Source organism: Capricornis sumatraensis, chromosome 1, assembly GCF_032405125.1.
Source record: "Capricornis sumatraensis isolate serow.1 chromosome 1, serow.2, whole genome shotgun sequence".
Classification (NCBI taxonomy): Eukaryota; Metazoa; Chordata; class Mammalia; order Artiodactyla; family Bovidae; genus Capricornis; species Capricornis sumatraensis.
This window is the reverse complement of record NC_091069.1, coordinates 97502269-97519948: the sequence shown is the minus strand read 5'-3', so window position 1 is coordinate 97519948 and position 17680 is coordinate 97502269.

The following is a 17680-nucleotide window of genomic DNA, read 5'->3' as shown; positions in this document are numbered from 1 at the left end:
AACTAACTTCCCAGAAGCAGTTTAACCAAAGACTTGCTGTAAGGATTAAATGAGATAGTGTTTATGACGTGCACAGGCTAAGAGCTTGCTAAATGGGTATCGCTCCTGCAGAGGCTGCTGATAATAACAATGGCACTGTCGCATCTACTGCAGAAGCGAAAGGATCCGTGGACCAGGACCCAGAAGCTGAGAAGTGCAGAATGACAATGGTTTTTTTACAGCTTGTCACAAGCCAGCAGCATTTGGTGTCTACCGTGCTGGGTAGAGAGCTAAATTATGAAACTTGGCTGGGAACCAGAAGGTGAGGCTGGAGGTGGAGCAGGAGTTCAGGGCAGATCTGAGCAAGGGGAGCATCACCTGGGCTGGGGTTAGCAGTGGCAGCAGACTTCCTTAGATAGAGCAGCAGCATTGCTGGCAGGTGATAGCTCTGCTGACCTGCTGCTCCCCTGGAGTTTGTACCAGTGCACAAGTTCCAGGCCTGGAATCTGCCTGGTAGTCAGTGGAGCTCAGGCCCTGTCCCTTCACCATTTGGGCTGAATGCAGAGAGTGCCTACATGCATGCTAAATCGCTTCAGATGTGTCCGTATCTTTGCAACCCTGTGGACTGTAACTCGCCAAGCTCCTCTGTCCGTGGGATTCTCTAGGCAAGAATATTGGAGTGTGTTGCTATGCCCTCCTTCAGGGGATCTTCCCTACCCAGGGATCAAACTTGCATCTCTTGTGTCTCCTGCATTGACAGGTGGGTTCTTTAGCACGAGTGCCATGTGGGAAGCCACAGATGCAGAGAGATGGATCTTTATTAGAGATTCCAGGTGATAGACACGAACAGGACTGGAGATGTTTCCCACCCAGGTATAAAGACTATGGCATAAATACACCGTGGTGGTGGTTACATATCACACATTAAATTGGTTAAGTGATTCTAGGTCTTTCCAGAGCTCCCGTGTTGTCTCCCAGGTTCCCCGTGGCTGTTGGGTGCCTCTATAACCTTCCTCCAGCACAGACCTCCAGTCCATAACATTGTGGGCCAACAGGAGACAGGCAGCAGAAGAGCTACGTTAACCCGCTCACCTCTGGTCTCACCATCTGCCCTCCGCAGAGCTGATCTGTCCAAGGTCACCACGAGCTCATCTTTCGAATCTTCCCATGACAAGTCTTTTCATAAAAGCTTGAATTTCTAACTTTAATAGGCTGATGATAATAAAAGCAATTGTTCAGAAGCCAGAAAAACTGAATAAATAAGTCAAGAGGATGGTTAAGATTTAAACGTAAGTCATTTTTAGATATTTTTAACCAAGTAATATGCTAGAAAAATATTTCTTATTATTCTTTAATTAGGCAAAGATGCATAAAAGCCATAAAATACTGTGTCTCTATCGCAGTCTGCTTTGACTTGGGTAAACAAAAAGCTCTTCTTTGCCAAGTTCCCCAACTCAAGAAGTAGAAGTGTCATGTCAATGAAGTTAACAGTTAAGAACAAAGTATTTTAACTTCAAACTGTTATTCAGGAAAGAATTTTGAGGACTCCTTTTAAAAAAATTGGCAGTTGTCATTTAATATATGATGTGATCTAAAAGTGTATTATTTTTTAATGTTACCTAGGAGATTTCATCAGCTTCCTGACATTCTTAATCTTTGGTATAATTGTCTAAATTGATAGAACATCTTTTATTAAACGGATCAAGTCACACCCTGCCCTTTCATAAGTCAAGTAAACAGGTGTGATTATTCAGGGCTCAGAGTTCTTACTTCCTTTGTCTCGCTTTCCCCCCCACCCTCCAACCCTCTTAAAACTCTCTGATAATGATAAAAGTGACATTGTCTTAAATGATAAGAAGCACCAAAATTATTTTCTCCCTGACCTTTATCGCTTGCCGAACAAGTAGCTTCTGTTAGCAAAAGAGTTCAAGCTTTTTCTTACAAAGGATTCCTGGCATCGTGCCGCAAGAAAAACATTTATTGTTTCTGATAAGGAAAGTTATTAAGCCCTCATCTTTTCTCAGAAAACCATTTAAGCAAAATAAAATTGAAGAGTATTTTAGGAACTACAGAGGGAGCAATTGAAGGGAAGGGCTTCCCTGGTGGCTCAGATGGTAAAGAATCTGCCTGCAAGGCAGGAGACTCTGCAAGGCAGGTTCAAACCCTGAGTCAGGAAGATCCCCTGGAGAAGTAAATGGCACCCCACTCCTGTGTTCTTGCCTGGAGAATCCCATGGACAGAGGAGCCTGGCAGGCTACAGTCCAGAGTGTTGCAAAGACTCAGACACGACTAGAGACTAACACACAGGGGCAAAAAAAATTTATAGGTTACATTTTCTGCAGATTCTCGTGGAGTTTTGGAACTTGGACTGTGTTTCTTAAATCACATAAAATACATATCCAGGATAATTGTTGGCATCGTTTTGATACCCTGTGGCACATTTAAATCGCTAAACTTGAATGTAGAAAAAGTAAGTTTTGTAAAAAGAAGTTGGGGAGAGCAAATAACAGGAAAAAAGCGCATGAAATTCACATAATGGGCTGATTACGCTTGAACCTCTGCAATTGGCTATTTCTTGGATTGAGGGCTTCAGAAGCAATTTTCATCTCCTTTTAAACCTAAATGTGTGTGTATTTGTATCAAAAGTGTTGCCAGCATTTGTTAAAAAGGCGGTGCATATGCACGGGTTCATCACTTGGTAGTCAGCTGCCTTTACTGGGTTTTCTTTTTTTTCTGGGGCTTTGAAGCAAACCAGTATGATCTACGTATCCTGTAGGCTGCAGAGTCCCTGAGAACGGAAAGACACTGTTGTCATTAATTCCTAAAAAACTATGGACTAAAGGGCTGCCAAGTCAAAGTTATAACAAAATCTCTTCCTTTTGTTCCCAAAAAAGTGTGGGTTGATTTCACACTGTGTTCCATTCAGCTGTAGGTATAGCATATAGTCAGAGAAAAGACACCTAGTATATTAAAGCCACATAAAAGGAAGCATGCATTTACAAATAATAAGATTCATTAAGGAAAATAATAGAAGTGGCAGCAATACTCATTAAGTCGAGAATTCATAACTTGAGATTTCTCATTCACAATAAGCTTCATGGTATGCCACAGTCTTTAATAGTCTAGCCGCTTTTTGTAATCCTTTCCTTAAAAGGTGATTGGCTTTGCATGTTAGAATATGCAAAATACACATAAAAGACCGGCTTCTCTGACCAGCTCTTTGTGTTTGGGTATAGATTTCTGTATGGCATAATATTTCCACTTGTGCTGGCTTCCTGGCATGAGAATGTTTATTGCGCTCATTAGCTAAGAGGGTATCGGCACTGGTCCAATGCACACAGATCTGCCTTCTGATTTCAGCCATTAAATTGCAATGGGGATTCACGGGCTTTAACATTGTGGGTGTGAGAATAATAAAACGGAGCTCCATCTTTAGCCCAGTTACCATGGATGCAGTTAAAGGTCAGGGTGCCAGCTGCTAACTAGTTGCCATTTGAGCTATGTCTCCCCACCTGCTCTGGGTTTTCAAGCACTCTGTCCCTCTAGGTCTGTCCCAGAATACCTTCACCCACTCTAGTGACACACTCACCTCTCCCCTCTAAGACAGAGGGCTCCCCGCTTCAAGACAATGGTTGCCCTAGGTCTCGTCTTCTATTTATGTTTTATAGATGGGTACAGAATCGGAAGAAAGAGGCTATAATAAAAATACGCACTGCTGTTGCTTCAGCATCCTCAATTCTCCACTCATTTTCTGCACATCACTCTACATGCCTAACGAAAAAAAAGAAGTATAGTAAATTCCCATCTCTGTTAAAACTGGTAATGGGTTCAGGCGCTGATGCATTCACAACATGAAACATCAACTTCTTCATTCGGCCCAAAGTCCTAGGAGTTAATTCCCTGTACTGCATGAAGTGTCAAGGTAATTACAGAAGACCAGCCCTATTTCTCCGTGCGCCGCCTGGCTTCCCGAGCCCCTCTGTTTACAGATGCACCAACGCAGAACCACAGTGCTTTCATTCAGCTGAGCTTCTTAATCGAAAAGGTTTGGACAATGTTGGATTTTCAAAAAGAAGAAGTATGTCTGTGGTGGGGGGTGGGGGGTGGTGGTGTGCAGAATTAAAAGTAGCCAAGCAAAATCAAGTGCATGGTAAGAAAGCTGAAAGCTCTACAAAATATCGCCTGATGTCAACACCTCATTTCAATAGATTTTAAAACTCCTGTTCATTTCCAAAAGAAGGTACTATCTGTCTTTCCCCAAGTAACCTAACTGGGGATCTAACCTAACACGATCACATTTTGATATATTCGGGGAACATGTAGCTAAAAAAATTACTTTGGGAAAGTTTATTGTTTTTCATTCTGTGTAGATATAAGTCCTAACTATGTGTAGCTATATAAGCCAGAATACAAAGAAACTCAGAAAAAAAAATGTCGTACCCCTCTGTTTTAAACATACATTTATATAACTTGTCATTTCATAAAAATAAATTAAGTATTATATGAGCCAAATGTTTCAATTCCACACAAGAGTGGTTTCTGGGACTCTTGGCAGAATGCCACTATACTCATTTTTATTTCAAACACAATGTGAAGTCTTTAATTTTAATATACTTTGTAACTATAATGGTTATAAGGTATATACTGTATTAATTCATCCTCATCCTTTGCTGGTCCTGGGCAAATTCCACTGAGGAACAGAGAGATGCCCTGATTTCATGTGTCTTACATACTTGAAAATATTGCTGAAGAATCAGCAGGGTGTGGACCGGAGAGCACAAGAATCTGAAGCTGAGCCTTCAGGGCTCTGTGCCCTAAATGCTGACACTATCTTTGACATCTTGTCCTTCCACATTCCTGGTCCCCAAGTTCAATGGCCAAGTGGAAAGGCGAGGGGCGCCCCCTGGGGCGCTTCCCCAGCTCCTGAGTCCCGACACATCTGCCCAGGGAGCCATCTCTCAGCCTCTCCTCAGTCTGGAACAGGAGCATCAGTTGGTTAGCTGATGGGAGCCTGTGTGTGGCAGCCCTGTGTGACGGCAGTGTGTCCAAGGGCCCCTTTCTTCCCTGGAATGCCACCAGCCAGCAGTCAGAAACAGCAGAGAGAGACAAACCAGGATAGCCTAGTCCCAGCTCTGCCAGGAAAGGGAAAGACTGATCCCAGGAAGAGGGAGCAGAATGAGAAGGACCGACAAGTATGTAACACTACTAATCCCCAGGGGCAGTCCTGGGGTTTCAGAATGACCTTCGTAGCACAGTGGAATTTCATTAAAGAGGCTGCTGAACGGGGCGGAAGGGAGAAGTCATCTCCCTAAGCCGTGTGGCAGTATTCTTGGGGACACCAGGATAACACATTTCAGTGATCACGGAGACTTCAGCTCTCCTCTTCCTCTGCCACACTTCTAATCAGAGAATTTCTTCCTGTGCCTTGTTTACTGTTGATATTTTCAGACTGATTGGAGAGGAATGACATTTTGACAATTTACTATAGCAGTAAGCACTGTGCAAACAAAAGGTGCTGATGAAAACGGGAACCCATTATTATGTAAATGACAGCTGAGTAACACAGACTCCATCTCCCAGTCACCATCATTGAGACCAGTTTTACTCAATGATAATAATTTTCATGATTGCAGACTTCAGAGTGATCAGAAATATGCTTTCGCTGTTGCATTTATCTACTGCTGGTACTTGACCCTTAATTAAATTCTGAAACTTTTTTTATATAATAAAGTAAAATACAGCTGACACTTCGCTCAAACAAAGAGGCTCCAACACAGAGCTACCAAATCAGATAAAGGTATTCCAGACTTACCTCGCCATATTTATAGTAAACATGGATGGTACAGTGTATTTTGAAAGCTAGCTTAAAGTTTAAAATGCAGATGTGTGCTATCAAGCAATTTCAATTCTGTGCTTCAGAGCTGCTCCTCTTAAATGGTGCTAAATATCTTGGACACGTCATAATAAAAAAATCTGTTTAAAAGACATGTAAATGTGCTCTGAAAATAAGTTCTGTGGATTCTTTAAATCTTCCATCTTAATATCTAGACTATTCAAATCGAGTCTTCAAAACTATGCCACTTATTAAGATACACACAGCATGGTGAGCTGGCGCTGAGTTTTGTAAAGGAATATTTTCTCCATAAATTCGTTCTTGTCTTAAAAGGAGAAAAGCCGAGGCAAATCTGAAGACAGCATTTTGGCTTTAATGAAAAATTGATTGGCTAAAACAGATGTCAAAGTGAAAATACAAAGAAGTCAGGCATTATGCACGTATCAGCTTTTCTTTTTAAGCGTTCCTGATGGAAGAATACACTTTGGCTAATGTGTTCTCATTCTCTTGAAATCTTTCTAGTGCTCCAGAGCATTTATTTACCTTGGAGTTTTTAGAGTCTCGGGATAGGTAAAAGGTCTTCATTGAATATGTTAATAAGGAAAAGTCAGCTTGAAGGGGCAATTGTATGAGCCCATTTTTTATTTTTATTTTTTTTATATAACCCTTTGTAACCAGGCAGCTCATGGAACCAATGAGCTCCGAAGGTAATTACTTAAGTGGGTTTCATGAAGAGTAGAGAGATGATTGGGCCACATTAAATAACAATTGTGTCCTTAATGATGTGTTGGGCTATAATGCAAACATCCCTCCACCATCACTCGCAGGATCTCTACTCTACCTTTCTAACGACCTCCAGGCCCTCCATCCCCCTGCCTCAACTGGGGGCTTTCAGAGACTGTATAAACACCAAGTGAGCTGGTATATTTTTTTTAGACGGCAGGGCCTGCAGCTGCGTGGTCATTGATAAATTGGCTATGAATTGCTGAAATACTTCATATGAATATAAACATTGTTGTAGCTTTGTAACTGGGGGGAAAAAAAAAGGAAGAAAGAAATACGCTTAACTTGAGAGAGAAGACTACAGTTCAAAGCACAGCCTTCTAGAGATTTCCTTCTTGGTGAAGTGTAAAGGTCTCGTTTACAGGGAAACCAGCATAACAAGTCCAAAAAGTATGGGGATGTAGTGGAAATTTTCTTTATTAAAGAGGGACGTTTTAAAGAAACTAATTCAAGTGTGGTTTTGAGTTTAGGTATCAGTGGTTAAAATTTTAAAAAACACCTGCCAATACAGGAGACTTAGGTTAAATCCCAGGGTCAGGAAGATTCCCTGGAGGGGGAAATGGCAATCCACTCTAGTATTCTTGCCTGGAGAATCCCATGGACAGAGGAGCCCTGTGGGCTACAGTCCATGGGGTTGCAAAGAGTCAGACACAACAGCAATTAAACAACAACAATGTGTATAGAGACAGGAAATACTACTGCAGCATGCTATATTCTTTTCGAACATGTAGTATTCTGAGCATTTGTGTCCACTCCACTTGTGTACAGATATCATAATAAATATGCCCGATGTCTGAGTTAGGAGTTACATTAGATGCTACCTAACCCTGAAAGAATTTTCACAGTGGTGTAAACTTGTAGGAGAAAAATAAAATGGAAAGGGTAATGCGCCCAGGGCCATAAATTTTCTTGACTGCTCTTAGATGTTATTATGATGACTATTTCCCTGGTAACCCCTAATAGTATCTTTTTGTGGACATGTCTGTTGAACCTTTTAGATGATCATGAAATCTCTAATGTTAAAATTAATAAATACATTTCTGAAAGAGTTAATTCCAGTAGAACGGACAAAATGCAATCAGCTGTGCAAATACTTTGCATTAAATTCTAACTCTTGGGATTAACTCTGTACCCATTTCAGAGAATGGGGAAATGAGGTACCTAAAATGAGAAAGTGAAAGTGAAGTCGCTCAGTCGTGTCCGACTCTTTGTGACCCCATGGGGTGTAGCCTACCAGGCTCCTCCATCCATGGGATTCTCCAGGCAAGAGTGTTGGAGTGGGTTGCCAAATTTCACTGTAAGTTAAATATATGGTGGGAATGGAAATGAACAATCTCTCACCTCTTCTCTCTCTCTCTTTTTTTTTTTTAGTCTGTCTGTTTGTTTTAGTTGAGTAATGAAGACATTGAGATAAGAACTGACACTGAAACAGACATATGAGCCACAGAAAAACCACAATCCAAGCTCATGTTGAAAGATGTGTTCCTAGAGTGGACTTTGGAAATAAGTACCACCAAACCTGTCCGTGTTAATTCTTCAAATTAAATGAGGGTAGTGTAACTATGGGGCTTCCCAAGTGGCTCAGCAGTAAAGAATCTGCCTGCAACGCAGGAGACAAGTTGAGTGCCGTTAAATCACTGAGTCGGGAAGATCCCCTAAAGTAAACCCACTTCAGTATGCTTGCCTGGAGAATTCCTTGGACAGCGGAGCCTGGTGGGCTATAGTCCACAGGGTCACAAAGAGTCAGACACGACTGAGCACGCATGCATCGCACCTGTATATCACAATTTCCAATTCTGTCTTCTTGGATGAAGCACCTATGATCCACCAAGTGTGGAGCTTTGCAGATGTAAGAACATCAGCCCTGAACAGAGGACAGAAGAGGAGGAGGCCACCAAGGCTGGGTCCTGTGTCTTGTTTGATGCCACCTTTTTGTTCACAGCCATCAATGAGCTGGGGTATTAGACCCCATAGGAGGTTGCCTGTCTCTCTGCTTTCTCAGAGCTTGAATTGAACCCTGGTCTGATGGACTCCAAAGCAAGACTCGTTCACAGCCTGAGCTGGCCAGCAGGGAAAGGGGTAATTGAGGCTGGTAGCATGCTGCAGGCGCTGGAAAAGAAGCAATGCCTCTGTTGCGACTCTAAAGGAGACCACCCCCAATCCTGAATATTCGTTTAAAACCAAGGATGAGCTGCCGTATGAGATATTACCTGACCAGTTCCTACTGAGTCCTGAGCAACCTGACTTCCCAGCAAGTATTTTGCCCTGAACTCTAGAGAATTAAGCATTTTGTGCCCATTCTACAGATTTGAGAAATGAAATTCATAAAGTAAAATATTTCTCCAAGGCTAGGATAAATGGATTGCACAGCTGGAAACGGGAGAAAAGCCAGGGGCGCTTCCACTGGTGGCGGTGGGCCGCAGTCTTCCCTGGCCACCGTGTTGGATTCCCAAAGAGCCTTCGTAAGTTTGTGTGCTACGATCCTCTCAGTGACATTTCAAAGTGGGAGGAACCAACTGTGACACACACACAAACTCCTTCAAAATATCTTGGGCACACTCTTTTTTAAAGCAGAACGCCATGTGAGTGATAGCCAGTTATTTAGAGCCTATTGGGTGCTAGGCAATGTTTTGCACTTGATGTATACGAACTTCTCAAAACCACCTTATAAAGTATGTATTATTGTTTTCAGGGTTTCCCAGGTGGCTTAGTGGGTAAAGAATCTGCCTGCCATAAAGGAACCATAGGCTCAACCCCTGGGTCAGGAAGATCCCCTGAAAGAGGCAGGGCAGCCCACTCCGGTATTCTTGCCTGGAGAACCCCATGGACAGAGGAATCTGGCGGGCTACAATCCATGAGGCTGCAAAGAGTCAGACACGACTGAGTGACTGAGCTCACACGCGCACACACACAGCATTGCTTCCATCCTCGTTTTACGGAAGAGGAATCTGAACCACGAAGACTAGGTGACTCACTCCAGGCCGTGCAGCTGGAGAATGGAGCCAGGATCTGAACCCAGGATGGGCTTCATGAGCCTGGACCACTGAACCACTGCTGCCTGCAAAAGCAATGGTGGTTGGTTAGAGTGAGGCCCATCCCAGACCACGGCAGCCAGAAACGAGGAAGCACTGATTTAAACCCTATGGTAAACAGACTCAACTATTTATCCCTTTCTTCAAAATATTTTTGATGGAGACCATTCTCTCCTCTTTATTGAATTTGTTACGATGCCCTTTCAGCTTTATGTTTTGGTTTTGGGAGCCACGAGGCATGTGAGATCTTAGCTCCCTGACCAGGGATCGAACCAGCATCCCCTGCAATAGAAGGGGGAGTCTTATCCACTAGACCACGAGGGAAGTCCCTATTTATTCTTTTTAATACAACCTGTTTAGATGCTTTCGTTTTCTCTTGATTTTCATTTCATTTCATTATTTCATACATAGATTTCAAATTAACAACAAATTTTGTTTCCTACCCTCAGACTGAAATACAATAACATATAGACTTAGATTCAGCAACATCCATGCTTATATATATTGATACTTAATATTTCTTTACTGTAGCTAAATTAACAGTGTAACTTTTTTATGTCAATGTGCCAATTCATATGACAGATACTTGCAAAAAAAATTTATTCTTGAAGCACTTTAGGAAGAGATATGAAAGGAATAACAAAATAGAGGAATAAATAAAATTATTTGGGATGAAGCTATAAATTATAGTAAGGGCTTCCCTGGTGCCTCAGATGGTAAAGAATCTGCCCACAATGCAGGAAACCTAGGTTCAATCCCTGAGTTAGGAAGATCCCTTGAAGAGGGGAATGGCAACGTACTTCAGTATTCTTGCCTGGGAAATCCCACGGACAGAGGAGCCTGGCGGGCTACAGTCCATGGGGTCGCAAAGAGCTGGACAAGACTGAGCAACTAACACTCAACTATAAACTTTAGTACTGGCTCAAAATCCTTGAGAAAGGAAACCTCTCTGTGTCTGGGTGTCTCTGAATTTCCCTTGCTATTCTGTCTCGTTTCTCTGTGCTGTTCTCTTTTCTCACTTGACACTGGGAGATGGTCCAGGTCTCTGGCGGTTTGCACAGCATGTCACAACATTCTTCCTCCTTGACTCCAAGGAGGAACCACAGTCCTGACCTTTTTCCCACCTGACCCCTCATGGATCGGGGAGTGGAAAGCTCCCCCCTTGCCCTCAGGAGCTGCAGGTCATTCCAGCTCCAGTGCCGGCTGCCCCTTAAGGTGACCCCTGGAACCTTCCAAACCAGAGCACAGTGTTGGTTCACGTGTGACTGGGGTAAAGGTTTGTGATGGGAGTTTATGCCTTTTAATACATGCTAACTGAGCCACCACTGTGGACCCACCCCTGCATTCCCTGACTAACCCTGGAGCGAGGGTAGAGACCCCCACATTCTTGCTGAACACTGCTTGAGAGACCCTGGTCAGCCGGAGATGCCCCGAAGGTTCCTGTGAAGATGCACAATCTCAAAATGCTCCCAGGAGCCCTGAGCTGCATCAGAGGCACTTTGCTTTCTCACACAATGATGCTCTCCCAAGAAGTAGAGACAGAGCTGAAGCGTGGGCTGCCAGAGTGTCAGTGGGGTGATGCATCGCAACCAACATGGGCGAAGGAAGGGGACAGAGTGGGACTGGACAGAGGGGAATGCCAGGCTGCAGTGCCAACAGCGCCCCAGCAGACTCAAGGGGCTAAAGGGTCGGCATGGTCCTTCCAAGTCACCCCAGTGTGGAGCAAGGAGGTCAGACCTTTAAAACCCCACATCAGGGCCGTGCTCATGTACACGTGCACAGTTGTGTCAGACTCTTTGCAACCCCATGGACTGTAGCCTGCCAAGCTCTTCTGTCCATGGGATTCTCCAGGCAAGAAGACTGGAGTAGTTTGCCATTTCCTCCTCCAGTGGATCTTCCTGACCCAGGAATCGAACCTGTGTCTCCTGCCCTGGCAGGTGGATTCTTTACCGTCTAAGCCCCCTTTGTTTATTTATTTTTTGTTAACTCATTCTACAGGCTCTTCTCCACAGAGCAGTCAAAGTGATCTTCCTTTTTTAAAAATTTAAAGTACAGTTGATATACAATGCTACATAAGTTCAGCTTCCCTGGTGGCTCAGGGGTAAAGAATCCACCTGGGATGCAGAAGATTTGAGTTCAATTCCTAGGTTGGGAAGATCCCTTGGAAAAGAAAATGACAACCCACTCCAGTATTCTTGCTTGGAAAATTCCATGGACCGAGGAGCCTGGTGAGCTATAGTCAGAGGGGTCTCAAAAGAGTCAGATATGACTTAGTGACTAAACAACAGCAGCAGCATTATGTAAGTTACAGGTGTGCAATACAGTGATTCACAGTTTTAAGGAAGACCAGGTTGAGCCTCTTCTAAGCTGAACCTCCTCCGCTTGGGATGCGGCCCCTCGGCCTTGATTCCTGGCCAACAAGCCCCTCAAATCTGAAGACCGATCATGGCTCAGCCCTCACCTTCTACCCACTGCTTTCATCTCAGCTGCTTTGCCCTTTTCATTGTCATGCAGACCCTCCTCCTATGCTGTGATTCAGGCCTCTGCTTTTGCTGGGACTTCTGTTTCCTTTGCTTGCCCCCCAGAATTGTTGCTCTCCTTTAAGATGCCAGCTTCTTGAGGAGTCCCCCGCAACACCCTGATTCAGAAGGGCTCCTTGCCTTTCCAGACTCTTTCTGCCTCTCTGAAGCCTGTATTCATTCCCAGTAAGGAGTGTGTGTGTGTGTGTGTTGTGTGTGTGTGTGTGTGTGTGTGTGTGTGTGGGCACATGTTGTTTTGCTCACCACTATATCTAAGCTCCTAGAACAGTTCCTGGCCTAGAGGAGTATTGAATAAATATTTGTTGAGTGAGGATGTAAATGGAGAGATCAATAAGCAAATAGAAGCATGCCAAAAAGTTATGGATAATGCAGTTTGTAAGTTACCGAAATTTTCAAGGAGAGGATCAGAGTAAATCTCAGCTAAAAGAAAACCCTCCAATAAATGGAAATAAAAATGTTTATTCTACTGAGTTATGATCAGAAGGAGAGGATTTATATCTCAGTTCATTTACAGGCACCATATTAAAAATTCCTTGAGGCCACAAACCAGGTTTCATTTCAGTTTTATTCCCCCAAAGCCCCTAACATAGGTGCATGGTACTGTAAGTGAATGAGTTGCCCCCTAAATGAATGTTGAACTCAATTAATTTAGCATATCCGTATACTCTGCCGTTAAAACAAAGCCTTCGGTCAGCTGAAGACTTCACGAATGCAGAAGGTTGGCCATTTCAAGTGTGGTTATGTTTTTTCTTGATCATCTTTAATACTGTTAGACTAGCACACCAATTTTCCTTAAAAATGCCTGTAGATGTCGAGTTAGGAAAAAACATTAAATATTGCATTGCTATTTGAGAGAATTTGCTAACTTTCATAGGAATGAAAGACTCATTCACTGGGGCTCAGAAGGACTAGCCCATGAACAGCGTTTATAGGGTGGGCTCCGTGCTCGGCCCCGCCATGGGCAAAGGTGCTGTCTTAATGATCCAGAGGAATGCTCAGGACACACGTGGCTGTTTGAGGGAGCTGGTTGTGGGGGCTTTGGCTGGCTTCCTTTATTTTAGCTTGGTAAACCAAGCCTGGAATAGGAAACAGCAACCCACTCCAGTATTCTTGCCTGGGAAATCCCAAGGACAGAGCATCCTGGTGGGTGTGACAGAGGAGCCAATGACAGCCCATTAGGTCACAAAGAGTCTGACCCTACTGAGCCACTGAGCACAGCAAACCAGCTACTCTGCCTGCTAGTGAAAAATTGGCACGATGTGTTTTGAAGCAAGTAAGGGACTGACCGTGACTCTCCCCTTGCAGCAAACATACATCCCTATGAACACTGGGAGGAGCAAAGCTGAGCATCCCTTCACCCCAACTTTCGAGAACCTCAACAACAACAACCAGCCAATCAACAGTAGGTGGGGGTCGAGCTGAAAAGCCATGAGAAACCCAGACATAGCATTACAAAGCAGACACATTATTCTGCCCGTTCTCCCAGTGGTCATGTATGGATGTGAGAGCTGAACTGTGAAGAAAGCTGAGTACCGAAGAATTGATGCTTTTGAAATGTGGTGTTGGAGAAGACTCTTGAGAGTTCCTCGGACTGCAAGGAGATCAAACCAGTCAATCCTAAAGGAAGTCAACCCTGAACATTCACCTGAAGGACTAGTGCTGAAGCTGAAACTCTAATACTTTGGCCACCTGATGTGAAGAGCTGACTTATTGGAAAAGACCCTGATGCTGGGAAAGACTGAGGGCAGGAAGAGAATGGGGCAGCAGAGGATGAGACAGTTGGACGGCATCACTGATTCAATGGACATGCTGCTGCTGCTGCTAAGTCTCTTCAATCGTGTCTGACTCCGTGCGACCCCACAGACGGCAGCCCACCAGGCTCCCCCGTCCCTGGGATTCTCCAGGCAAGAACACTGGAGTGGGTTGCCATTTCCTTCTTCAATGCATGAAAGTGAAAAGTGAAAGTGAAGTTGTTCAGTCGTGTCTGACTCTTAGTGACCCCATGGACTGCAGCCTAAAGGGTGCTCCATCCATGGGATTTGCCAGGCAAGAGTACTGGAGTGGGGTGCCATTGCCTTCTCCGCAATGTACATGAGTTTGAGCAAACTCTAGGAGATAATGAAGGACAGAAAAGCTTGGCATGCTGCAGTCCATGGGGTCAAAAATAGTGGGACACAACTTGGCAACTAAACAATAAAACAACAGCTCAGTAGAGAAATGCTAGCATGGACCATCATACCGATACTGGAAGCAGTCCACCCACATTCAAACCTGCGCCCAGTCTTCCCAGGTCAAGGCCAAATCTCCCATCACAGACACCACGTAGGAAATAAGCTGAGGGAGACGGATGGGAAGAAGAGCCCAAGAGACCAGAGACCCAAGGGACAACAGGAGGCAGCAGTGGGCCCTGTGTGCCCCGTCTCTTTGCAAAGTCATGAACCGTGTTTAAGCAGACACTGCATTTTCCCCATTATCTCTGTTTTTCTCATAATGAAAACAACCTAAGCTTTTCAAAAAAAAAAAAAAATTAACCAAGACACTCATACTGCAAAAGTCAAATAAAAACACTCATAAACTTACCACAAGCAGACCAGCATTATTCATCGTTTTATGTGAATGCTACACATATATTTTTCTCTATATAATGTAGTTCACATCTACTAACTAATAACTGACTGTCAACTGTCTGAGAATTCTGCAGCTCTACAGCATGCCTGAGAGAGGTGCTATCAACTGTATGTAGCATTTCTGTCTACTCCTTGGTCCATTCATCCAGTGAATATTTTTTAAGTACCTACTATGTTCCAAGAAGCAGTCTGCAAGCTCCTGATGCAAACTAAGAGACACCATCGTCGTTTTCAAGCAGGTCAAAAGGAGAAAAGAAAGTCATTACAGTTCCATGAATTATAATTTAGTGAGTAGGAGCATCTTAGCTAGTGAGAGACTGAGAAGTTCCAGAGATGTGATAAATGAACTCCGTGTTGGTGAGTAGGAGGCAGTTAATAGGGAAGAAGTGAGGGGAAGGGACCAGAAGAGTAAATACTGTGCATTTGAGGAGTAGTCAGGAGGTCAGAAGAGCTGACACCCAGGAGGGGAGACGAGAAGAGAGAATGGGTGATGCTCAGTGGGTGTGGGATTCAGGAGGGTTCTGCTGAGGCTGAGCTGGCATTTATTAAAGCTATTCCAAGAACAGCAAAAGCATGAACGGGGGAGAGTAGAAGCATGGACAGTAGGGAAAGTTAATCTGAGCGCAGGTGATAGGATCTGAAACAGAGGAAGCAACGGGAGCCTTGGGGAGAGGAGGAGGTGGGGGTGGGGCTGGAGAAGGGTCCATGTTGAGAGGAAGGCAGCAGGTGGGACAGAGCAGACAGGGGCCAGCCTCCTGGGGGAAAGGGTTAATGAGGGCTGAGGTGTCTGGGTGCCAACGCCGTGGAGAGCCGGACAGCAAAGCGGGAAAGAGGAGCTAGACCTCAGTCACAGCCAGCAAACTCTACAGCAGGGATCTCTGCAAAAGTTGGGACTGGGTGGCTTGGAGGTGTTTGCAGCAGAATCGGAGACAAACTGGACACCAGGCACGTGGTGGCCAGACTTTTCTCCCCACCTTTGACCTCTTCTCCTCTTCTTCCACCTCCAGAAAAATGACCGCACATGTGCTGTTCCCAAGATGACCTGTATGTCACTCTTCACATTTCACCTAAATCCATCAAAGGAATTCTGTTTCTTCTCTCTGGGTGTATGTGTATGTGTGTGAGAGAGAGAGAAAGAAGGAAAGCTAGTTTCTCCATTCGTTATTGCTGCCAGTTCTTACCGAGGCTTCCTAAGGAACAATCTTTTTTCTACTCTCTCATTATCTGTTTCACTTTTGTCTGTATAGGACTCTGACTCCTTTTCCTGGAAAGAGACTTGCTGTGAGGTGTCTATAATGGGGCACTGGGGTTGGAGAGGATGTTTAAAAGAATAATTAGAAATAATGCAATTAGATAGTCACATCAGAAGCTACACACACACACACACACACACACACGCACACATACACTCACACATACACTCACATTCACACAAACATTCACATACACACATGTTACAGTCTACGACCTCATCTTTTACAACTAAACCTATATTTCCTCAAGCATTAGCATTTTAGATCAAACCTTTACAAGGATTTCTTCATTAATTTTGTCACCTTATGATTTTTCTACTTGGTTTAATTTACCAGCATGGCAACGGTACTGATATTTGGCTTATTACCGTATGGAGCTTTTCAGCCAGGCAGGTGCAGTGGATTAAACAGACTTTTATAGGTTAGATCTCAAACATAAACACGATTTGTAATGCATTTCTTTTCGAAAGTGTATACTAAGCTCCCCAGCAGCATACTTCAAATTAGCCTGTAGAAGTTACCTGCTCATAATTTGAAGTTTCCTGAATACACATAGATATTGATGTATGTAAATATGTCTAGATAGAACTCTGGATGCACGATATAATTGTGTTGTAGCTAAGATAATGTTCCACAGCAGGGTAAATTAGCACATTCGTGAATTATCCATATGTTTAACATCAGTTGCAAAGATCTAATCATTAGTTGAAGAAAAACTTACACTCCATCAGAAAAAAAAATTTCTCTATAAACACTGTTTGACGCAGTTAGATTCCTAGAGTGAATGGCAGCGTCAGTCGAAGTATAAACAAGCTTGTGAATTCCAAACACACTTGATTTGAGGATGGCCACTTGTCAACAACAGGCTTCCCTGGTGGTTAAGACAGTAAATAATCTGCCTGCAATGCAGGAAACCCGGGTTCGATTCCTGGGTTGGGAAGATTCCTTGGAGAAGGAAACAGCCACCCACTCCAGTATTCTTGCCTGGAGAATTCCATGGACAGAGGAGCCTGGCAGGTTACAGTTGATAAGTTTGCAAAAGAGTCAGACACAACTGAGCAACTAACACACACACCCGTCAAGAGCTGAGTATCTTTAAGTTCAACCAGATCTTACAAACAAGAGTTAGAAGAAAGAATAATTAATCAAATCACAGACTGGTTCTTTCCTATCACAGATTAATCTCGAGGCAATAACATTACAAGCTTGGATTTAAAAGAAAAAAAATGTTCCCAAAATATAGACTATAAAAGATGGATGCCCTGTGAGATGGGAACAGTTATTCCACAGATGGAAAAATCCACCAGATAGGCTGCTGAGTTAATCACAGTTGAAACAGGTTTCTTTTTTCTAGAACTTCTCAGAGACTTTGCTATGCTGACGGGTGCTGTGAATTTCTACAATGAGACATTATTTCTCAAGCTGATCTATGCCTTGTCAGCTGGCAGTGGCAGGGAGCGAGGTCTCAGGATGGGAAGACCTTTCAACATGGGTGAAAGTACAACTGGTCCAGACTGTACCTGGGGCCTGAAACTGACCTCAGGATGTCAACTGGAGATTTGGAGATTTCATCACAAGTGCAAGAAGTTGGACTTCCCTATTGGTCCAGTGGATAAGAATCCACCAGCCAATG